We start from the raw sequence: 10,651 nt of genomic DNA, 5'->3' as shown, positions 1-10,651 counted from the left end.
TGGTTCTGGCAGTTGAGATAAATAAATGACTTCTTTGCTAAATTAAGCATTTGAAGAAAGAGCAAAAATATATATAAGCATTCCATGTATTTTTGTTCTTTCTTCAAATTCTTAATCTAGCATGTGATAACATATGCTATTATATATATATATGTATATGCTTATTATATATCTATGATATTCATAGATACAGAAGTCATATGTGTGGAACAATGTTCTCCTTCAGCTATAATTTTCTGAGGATGACCCAAGAGCACTTTCTGCTATCTGCATTGCTTTCCATATTTATATTTATGAGCCTGTATAATCTTAAAATCTAATTGAATAGTCTTCTATCTAAAAAGAAATAGAGTGAATGTGTGGATTTTTTGTGTGTGTCATACAGTTGAATTGTTCTAAGCCATAGATTGGTTTAATCTGATAAAATAATAATGCCTGAATTCAGGGAAATATCATGATAAAGTGATTTCAGGATCATTCTGTGAACATTTACAAAGGGTTCTGATACAGATATCTCTTGGTTAAGACAAGAGTGGAATTGTCTGCATTGGTCTTACACAGGGAGGGATCATTCCTAGGTCTACAAAGTGGAGTGGGCGGGAAGGGGAGGAAGGTTGGGGGATAACTGGGTAGGGACACAGAGTACAAAAGTAATTTCTGGTAATGTGTATGCCCCCAGTATGAATCTGGCTCTCACATTATGTGCAAAAGAGGTGACAATTGGGTTTGTATCTTATGAATATCTATAATAAATGAAGGGAGGGAGGGAGGAAGGAAGGAGGGAAGGAAAGAAGGGGGGAGGGAAGGAGGGAGGTAGAGAGGAAGGAAGGAAGGGAAGGAAGGAAAGGAAGGAAGGGAGGAAGGAAAGAAAGGAAAGAAGGAAGGAAAGGAAGGAAGGAAGGAAGGAAGGAAGGAAGGAAGGAAGGAAGGAAGGAAGGAAGGAAGGAATGAAATTGTCTTTACTATTGGAGACCTAAGTATTTTTACAGGCATAGGAGGGTATCCTCATAACTGAAGTCTGAGGAAAAGAATCACCATGTAAATATTTTGATGCAATCTCATCAATGTTACAAAGTAGATAAAAGTACTGCCCTCTTGAAATTGAGAGCTGGGCTTAAGCAATTTTCTTCGTTAGATGAATACTTTACATGGGAGGTCTATGGTCTAGAAAGTAAACTGGGAGAGAGCTGGGATTATTTTGAGGAGATAGTTAGCATAAAGATGTCACACCTTAATCCCCTGATCTTGTGAATATATTAGGGAATGTGGCAAAGGGAAATTTAGGTGCAGATAGAATCAAGGTTAATAATCAACTGACTCTATGATAAGAAGATTATCCTCCATCATCACAATGCTCATCATGTAAAGACAAGGGTAGTTAAATGTAGAGGGTTGATGAAGAAGAAAGAAGTGTCAAAGGATTTGATGTAAGATGAACCACACCCAACTTTTATTAAAAAAACGTTTTGGGGTGATTCTTTTCTAATTAGCATGAAATTTACTTCAGTTCATTTTCACAGACAACCATGGTTTATTTTTATATGCACATCACTGCTCTGGTGGCAAGAATTAAATAAAGATAGTAAAGCAATGCTCTCTAAACAGTGAATCGCAGGTGCTACGGAAGTATAGATAATGTGCACCCTGCACATGTGTGATTGTGGATGTGTTGGTGATTAATGTGTATTGAGTATTTGATAGATAAAATAATATTCAGACTGTACTTTTAAGAATTCATGTAAAAGAAGGTAAATCAGCATAAATGAGTAAAGTTCAAATGATGTTGGTGATAATTTTGACTATGGGGTAAATAACATTAGTGATAAGAGGTCTATTTCTTTTTTTCAGATGTTCCTTCTTTGCCGGTAAAATGATCAATTTCAATTTATATTATTAAAAATGCCTTTCTTTTCCAAGTTGGCATTGGACTCATAGCCAGCACCTTCATTCTTCTCATCTGTATCTTCACACTCTTTCTGGATCGCAGGCCTAGGCCACTGGTCTGATCACCTGTCATTTGGCTCTCATCCACATAGCAGTGCTAACTACTGCTCACTTTCACCCATGAACTGTATTACATACATGTTTTTACTCTGACAGTATCCAGCAATGTCTCCTTTGAAGGGATCATTCTTCAAGTGTATACATGGTGATTCTCTTGGTAATGGTTGTAATGTCACTTAATATGATTATAAATGTGTCAGTTTTGTCATTTTCCATGAATCTTTTTGTTATACATTTTAAACTCTTAGCTCTAACATTGAGAGGGCTAAGTAAATACTCTGATTTGTCAAATTTTATTTGTTTATTTTTCATTTACCAAATTATTTTGTATCTGTTTTTATTAAAATTTGCTTCTCTGATGTGTGTAAATACTGATTTAAAAACAGGTAGGCTAATGTGCTATCTTGATAAAATCCGAAGTCGAATGGAATGCTTCACTGTTTTCCTTTAGATTTAATAACTGTTTGACTCACACAATAAATATGAGTATTAAGTACAGTAATTATAGTCATATTCTCCATCCTATATCAGAAGAAACTTTTGGTCATTCATTAATCACACCAAAGCTTCATTCTTTTAGTGATGACAAAATAATAATTTACAAATGTGAGTGACATGTTATTTCCTTATTAAAAAATCTAAATTTAATCTCCCTACTTTTTTCTCTGAAAGATTCAAATTTCAATAAGCTCAATATTAAAATATAATTCCAAAAATTAAGTAAATTTCTATTTAGTTGTTGAAATTCACAAGTTAACATGTGAGTTCAGTCAGTTTAATGCCTTCTAATGCTCATGTGTCTTTAAAATTGAAGACAGAGAGGATGGAATCATGATAAGGTAGAAAATAGAAGAAAGTGGCAGAAATTGTCCATTTGTTGCTCACAAGGGCATCATAACCTTAAGAACCTTGATGAGTAGAAAACTTTTGTTCTTGAACATTGGAGAGGTTTGTCTTAAATTCTCTCTTGTTAAAAGCCCCTGCATTCCATGTATAGGGAGGATGTCTGAGGATGGGCATGACTGATCCTGACCAGGCTTCCTGGCGCATAGAGGACGGTGACCAGTCATAGGTTTTACAGTGCTGTGCATAAAATATAGTGAAATTGATGAGGAATGTGATATTTTTTACTATTATAACAATAAAATAAGACAGAGGATGTTGTTTTGTGATATATAAGGATACATTAAAAAGATCATGGGAAGATTCGCATTATCTTTTAGTTCTCTTTTTCCATGAAGTTTTTAATGTACCCTCATAGGTTTATACTTAAATATAAATCGGGAAGAATGTGAAGAACTGTATTAATATGATATCATTCCTAAAATTATACAAGTCTAAATATTAGATATTATAAATAAGAAAATGTTATTTAACTTCATTTTCTAAAAATAAAACATTTTTTTAATGCAAATAGCATTGGGTTTGTAAGTGGCTTCCTCTTTTCATTACACTCATTCTCTTTTTTGGACATCTGGTCTAAACCCATAGATATTATGATCAGTCTTTGGTTCCTTGTCCATGTAATGATGTTATTTTCCCTATAACAGTTATGACTGCTGATATTCATTGGGGCTTACAATACTAAGAATATTCTAAGTTGAAAGTAAGAATAGTGAGGATGAACTTGATCTGCATCATCTGTCTTCCGATTATGCTCAGGGACTTCACCCTCAGCCCAAGGACAGCCTGGTTGTCACTGCTCACAGTGAGTGCTGAGATGTGCATTCAGGTTTGTAACTTTTCAAGGCATCAGGACCTTTAAGGTGTTAGGACCCAATTCTCCTTCACACTCAGACTAGACTATACGACCTCGATGAGTTTTTCTTCTATCCTGTTTCTCCTAGTATGTACCATGTTTTCAAATCCCAGTATTATTTTATGTTGGGGTTGCCAGATTCACCAAATAAAAATACAGGACACAGAGTAAAGTGTAAAATTAAGAAAGACAAATAACTTTTTAGTATAACTGTAAAATCTTTGCATATTTGCACATAATACTTCCATGTAATATTTGGGGATATATTATATATTTTATATATACATGTAATTCATAATAATTATCTATGAAATGACTTTCATTATGTATCTGAAATTCATATTTAGCAGACTGTCTTGTGATCTATCTGGTAACACCAGTTCATGGGAACCACAGTCCTCCCCAGTCCAGGCTGAGCACCAGTGCCCTCCAGAGTCTCATTAGAGAAGGATGCACATGATGGAGTAGCAGATACACTCTTTGCTCAGGATGTGATATTCGGTTACAGAGTGGGGCCATGAGTTAGAGGAAGTGAGCTGGATATGCCTTGGGGTGAGAAAAGAAACATTAAAATTCTTATCTATGTTACTTTTTCTACTATTTTATTTCATTTTGGTATATGGCCTATAATATACACAGGGCAATAACAAAATGGTTCAGACACATAGTTATTAAATAATTACACATATATTAGTGGTTCATGACCAAATATTGTTTTCCTTGTACTAGATGGTGAACTTTAAATTGTAGAGACCATTGTGCATAAGTCAATATTATCCTGGTGTTTTCCCAAGTGGAACATGCCAACGGATTTCAACTGAACTGAGAGTGCAGATGTATATTGTTGGGATTACCAGTTTTTTGGTTCTGGCAGTTGAGATAAATAAATGAGTTCTTTGCTAAATTAAGCATTTGAAGAAAGAGCAAAAATTTATATAAGCATTCCATGTATTTTTGTTCTTTCTTGAAATTCTTAATCTAGCATGTGATAACATATGCTATTATATATATATATATGTATATCCTTATTATATATCTATGATATACATGGATACATAAGTTATATGTGTGGAACAATGCTCTGCTTCAGCTATAATTTTCTGAGGATGACCCAAGAGCACTTTCTGCTATCTGCACTGCTTTCCATATTTATATTTATGAGCTGTATAATCTTAAAATCTAATTGAACAGTCATATCTAAAAAGAAATAGAGTGAATGTGTGGATTTTTTGTGTGTGTCATACAGTTGAATTGTTCTAAGCCATAGATTGGTTTAATCTGATAAAATAATAATGCCTGAATTCAGGGAAATATGATAATGTGATTTCAGGATCATTCTGTGAACATTTACAAAGGGTTCTGATACAGATATCTCTTGGTTAAGACAAGAGTGGAATTGTCTGCATTGGTCTTACACAGGGAGGGATCATTCCTAGGTCTACAAAGTGGAGTGGGGGGAAGGGGAGGAAGGTTGGGGGATAACTGGGTAGGGACACAGGGTACAAAAGTAATTTCTGGTAATGGGTATGCCCCCAGTATGAATTTGACTCTCACATTATGGACAAAAGAGGTGACAATTGGGTTTGTATCTTATGAATATCTATAATAAATGAAGGGAGGGAGGGAGGAAGGAAGGAAAGAAGGAAGGAAGGAGGGGGGAGGGAGGGAGGAAGGAAGGAAGGAAGGCGTCGAATTGTCTTCACTATTGGAGACCTAAGTATTTTTAAAGGCATAGGAGGGTATCCTCATAACTGAAGTCTCAAGAAGAGAATCACCATATAAATATTTTGATGCAATCTCATGAATGTTACAAAGTAGAAAAAAGCACTGCCCTCTTGAAATTGAGAGCAGGGCTTAAGCAATTACCTTCGTTAGATGAATACTTTACATGGGAGGTCTATGGTATAGAAAGTAAACTGGGAGAGAGCTGGGATTATTTTGAGGAGATACAGTTGGCATAAAGATGTCACACCCTAATCCCCTGATCTTGTGAATATATTAGGGAATGTGGCAAAGGGAAATTTAGGTGCAGATAGAATCAAGGTTAATAATCAGCTGACTTTATGATAAGATTAGGCTCCATCACGATGCTCATCATGTAAAGACAAGGGTAGTTAAATGTAGAGGGTTGATGAAGAAGAAGTATTAAAGGATTTGATGTAAGGTAAACCACACCCAACTTTTATTTAAAAAATGTTTTTGGGTGATTCTTTTCTAATTAGCATGAAATTTACTTCAGTTCATTTTCACAGACAACCATGGCTTATTTTTATATGCACATCACTGCTCTGGTGGCAAGAATTAAATAAAGATAGTAAAGCGATGCTCTCTAAACAGTGAATCGCAGGGGCTATGGAAGTATAGATAATGTGCACCCTGCACATGTGTGATTGTGGATGTGTTGGTGATTAATGTATATTGAGTATTTGATAGATAAAATAATATTCAGACTGTACTTTTAAGAAATCATATAAGAGAAGGTAAATCAGCATAAATGGGTAAAGTTCAAATGATGTTGGTGATAATTTTGACTATGGGGTAAATAACATTAGTGATAAGAGGTCTATTTCTTTTTTTCAGATGTTCCTTCTTTGCCAGTAAAATGATCAATTTCAATTTATATTATTAAAAATGCCTTTCTTTTCCAAGTTGGCATTGGACTCATAGCCAGCACCTTCATTCTTCTCGTCTGTATCTTCACACTCTTTCTGGATCGCAGGCCTAGGCCACTGGTCTGATCACCTGTCACTTGGCCCTCATCCACATAGCAGTGCTAACTACTGCTCACTTTCACCCATGAACTGTATTACATACATGTTTTTACTCTGACAGTATCCAGCAATGTCTCCTTTGAAGGGATCATTCTTCAAGTGTATACATGGTGATTCTCTTGGTAATGGTTGTAATGTCACTTAATATGAGTATAGATGTGTCAGTTTTGTCATTTTCCATGAATCTTTTTGTTATACATTTTAAACTCTTAGCTCTAACATTTGGAGGGCTAAGTAAATACTCTGATTTGTCAAATTTTATTTGTTTAATTTATTTTTCATTTACCAAATTATTTTATATCTGTTTTTATTAAAATTTGCTTCTCTGATGTGTGTAAATACTGATTTAAAAACAGAGATAGGCTAATGTGCTATCTTGATAAAATCCGAAGTCGAATGGAATGCTTCACTGTTTTCCTTCAGATTTAATAACTGTTTGACTCACGCAATAAATATGAATATTAACTACAGTAATTATAGTCATATTCTTCATCCTATATCAGAAGAAACGTTTGGTCATTCATTAATCACACCAAAGCTTCATTCTTTTATGTTGCACTTCCTGAACCTTTTATGACAACAGTATAGAAAATTTAGAAACATGGAATATGACACATGAGACATAACTACTTGATAGGCACAAATTATCAAAGTAAACTCAAGGAATACATATAGTTAGGCCTACAACAAGTAAAGAAATTGAAATAATTTTTAAAATCTTTCTACAAAGAAAAACAGAATTAGATATCTTGCATGATCAATTCTACTAAATATGAAGAAGAATCAATATTAATTATTCACAACCCCTTTTTTCACAAAAAAAAAACGTGAGGAGAGGACCCTCCTTGGTTCATTCCATGAGATCTATGTTGATATCACAGCCAGACAAAAGCATCACATGTAAGGTATGATATGAATGAGCATCCCTAATGAATGCAGACACAGATGTCCTTTAAAAACTTTACCAAACTGTATCCTGGAATATATAAAAATGACCAACACCATGACCAAATTAGAGTATTTCACAAATGCAATGTTGACTTAACATTCAAAAGTCAATTAATACAATACACAGTATAGTAGACTAAAGAACAGCAAAAACATTACTTCAATTGACACAAAAATATTTCACATATCCAACATCCATTTATAATAAAATTCCTAGCACATTAGGAATAGGAAGGAATTTTCTAGACCTGTAAAGGGTGCCTGTATAAAAGTACTGCTAATATCATGCTTAATGGTGAAAGACTATATGCTTTACCTTAAAGCCTGAGAACAAATCAATAATGTCCACTTTTATCACTTTATTTAATATAGCCTTAGGGTTCAAAACAGTAAGAAAATGGACATTTACAAGGGGTGACATTTTTAACTTTATCATACATTGGCAACCTCTTTACATCTAGAGGCCTCAAGGTAGCAAACATTTTATATTAAAAGGCTGGAAGTTAGTGGAGAGCAGCATGTATACACGGGCCTCTATCATTAGCCAGTACATCTTTGCAATCGGCAGAGGGTGTTTCCTATTGGCCAGATGCAGAGTGTTCCTCCACATTTCCCACTTCTGGTATAGAGGTCTGCCAGAAGGAAGTCAGGGTAGGGCTGGAATACTCAAATGCCAAGGTGGTTCAGGCAGGGAGGTGGAGTGGAGAGAGGTTCCCAGTGCTTCAAGTCCTGGGCCTGGACAATAGGCTCCATTGTGGCACTCCAGGTTTCTACATGCATGTGTGCATGTGCACGCACGCACGCACAAATGTATGCATACATAATATTTAACCTTAGATTCCATAGCATCATCCCTACTTCTAGTTAGTAGGAAGTAGAGCAGTTTTCAGCTGAGAAGAAATTTGTGCTTAGAAATGTAGAAAGATAATTTTAAATTCAGTACATTCAGTCTTACCCTACAGTTTATTTACTTTCCTAGTTTCAGAGAAGCCCACCTTTCTCTTCCTATTTCGAAAAAAAAGTGTTAATATGGTGTGATTGACCATGTTCCCCATGTAATGTGCTGGGTAGTGGGTAGAGTGATACACTAATTCTAAGTTGTGCTAGAAATTTAACAATTTTTTGTTTTACTTTTGCCTTGGTATACATGTTTTTATTTCACAAGCTAACTGAAATTTTATATCAGATTCCCAGTGTTGAAGATATTATAAAAAGATATCTATTTTGCATATATGGAATGATCTGATCTGTTCTGAATATGCCCTTTATCTCATTCTACTTAACAGAAATAACTATATTTTTTCTGATTATTCAGAACTTAAATCCATAAACATGTTTATGTTTTCAGATTAATATAGAATTTGAATTTTTAAAACGTTTTTCATTCCTGAGAACATTGCTTTTATAAATGTTCAGTGTTGTGAAATATAAAAGTGTATTTCCAGGTAGTTTCTGAATTCTTGAAGCAGGCATTTTGAGGGTAGATTTACTACATTAAAGAGATTATGTGACCATGATGATGTCATTGGGTAATCAATGAACACTAAATGGTCACCGTCTCTTTAAAAGGATGAGGTGGAATGTTTTCCTCTCTGTTCTGAGGTCACCAGGGAGACCACAGTTAGAGGTGGCACCTGGAGCAGGTGAGAAGGTAGGAGGTGGTAAGCACTGCTCAGGAGGGTGGGCTCTGGGGCAGATGTGCTAGAAAAAGGTAGATATTCAGGTCCTACCTAGAAATAAAAGCATCTCAAGTGAGTGTTTAGGTGTGGCTATTGAAAGAGGATCTAGAAGGAGAAATGTTATTTAAGTACACGTAGATGAACTGTGCCACATTGATGTTTAGTAATTGTAAACATTAGTCTTCTAAAGATTTTCTTAGTTTTTTGATTAAAATGATGACATAGCTACAGTATTATGAGTTTTTGAATAGTTACATTCATATACAATTTTTTTTTTTTTTTTAAAGTGACCGGTAAGGGGATCTTAACCCTTGACTTGGTGTTGTCAACACCACACTCAGCCAGTGAGCGAACCGGCCATCCATATATGGGATCCGAACCCGGGGCCTTGGTGTTATCAGCACCGCACTCTACCGAGTGAGCCACGGGCCAGCCCCATATACAATTTTATTCAGCCTTTTCACCTTTTGTTCGTGTTTCTCTGCTCTGTCCTGGGTTTTGTTGAGCTGAGTTCACCTCTAAAGCAGGCTTCTCCTTGGAAAGAAGGAGATGCCTGATGGCGGACCTCTGAGCCCTCTGAGCCCTCATCTTCTGTGCCTCTGCCAGCCCCCCCGGGCAAACCCAAGATTGTCCGCTCCTTCCCGGGCTCTCTTAGTCCCTTCTCTCAGAGTGTACTGGTAATATCTGCCTTTCTGTGTTAAAGTCCTTAAAGAGAGGGTGTTATGTGCTTTTTTCTAACTCCCCAGATGTATTTGTGGGTAACATAATGTACATTCAAATATAAGATCACTTGGAAAATGTAGTGCCTTTTTATTTTAAAACTACTGATATGTGGCTTTAGTTACAGTTATTTAAGAGCTATAAAAATTTATTTTTTAATTTTCTTTTAAGATCTCTAGATAAAGTGAGATGTTGAAAATATGAATCCTGTTACTTGTGAACAGTGACCAACAACAACGGTGTTGTGAGGCCTGGCTGTCTACTTGAACCAAGAGATTTTGTCAGCTAGGTTTTTTTGGGTTTTTTTGTTTGCTTTTTGTTTTTTGTTTTGTATTTGGGATTCCAGCAGAAAAAGTATCCAAGCTTTCATTATTGGGCTCGTAAAGTATCAGTTCTGTTAAATGGTAATAACTAAATTTTAACTTAATAAGTTTGTGTCTTCTATTAATAAAGTGGAATTTATTTGTAAGGAGATCAACATAATGGAGCATTCATATTTATTTGAAATATTCTAAACTTTTGCCTAAAGTTTTCATTTGAAAATTATCTGTTAAGAATTAGGTTCACGTGCTAACACCAAGGTCAGTGGTTTGGATCCCCTTACCGGCCAGCCACTCAAGAAACAAACAAAAGGAATTTGATTCACAGCGTCCCTTTATTCCTCCTGCAGAAAGCTTTCCCCACAGAGGCAGGTCCCAGCGGTAGAGGGACTGCATCCACATGCCCTTCTTGGTGAAGGCCCCTCAGACTGCATCTTTAGTAGAAATTCA

Source organism: Cynocephalus volans, chromosome 4 (assembly GCF_027409185.1).
Source record: "Cynocephalus volans isolate mCynVol1 chromosome 4, mCynVol1.pri, whole genome shotgun sequence".
In the NCBI taxonomy this organism is placed as follows: Eukaryota; Metazoa; Chordata; class Mammalia; order Dermoptera; family Cynocephalidae; genus Cynocephalus; species Cynocephalus volans.
This window is presented reverse-complemented; position numbering follows the sequence as displayed.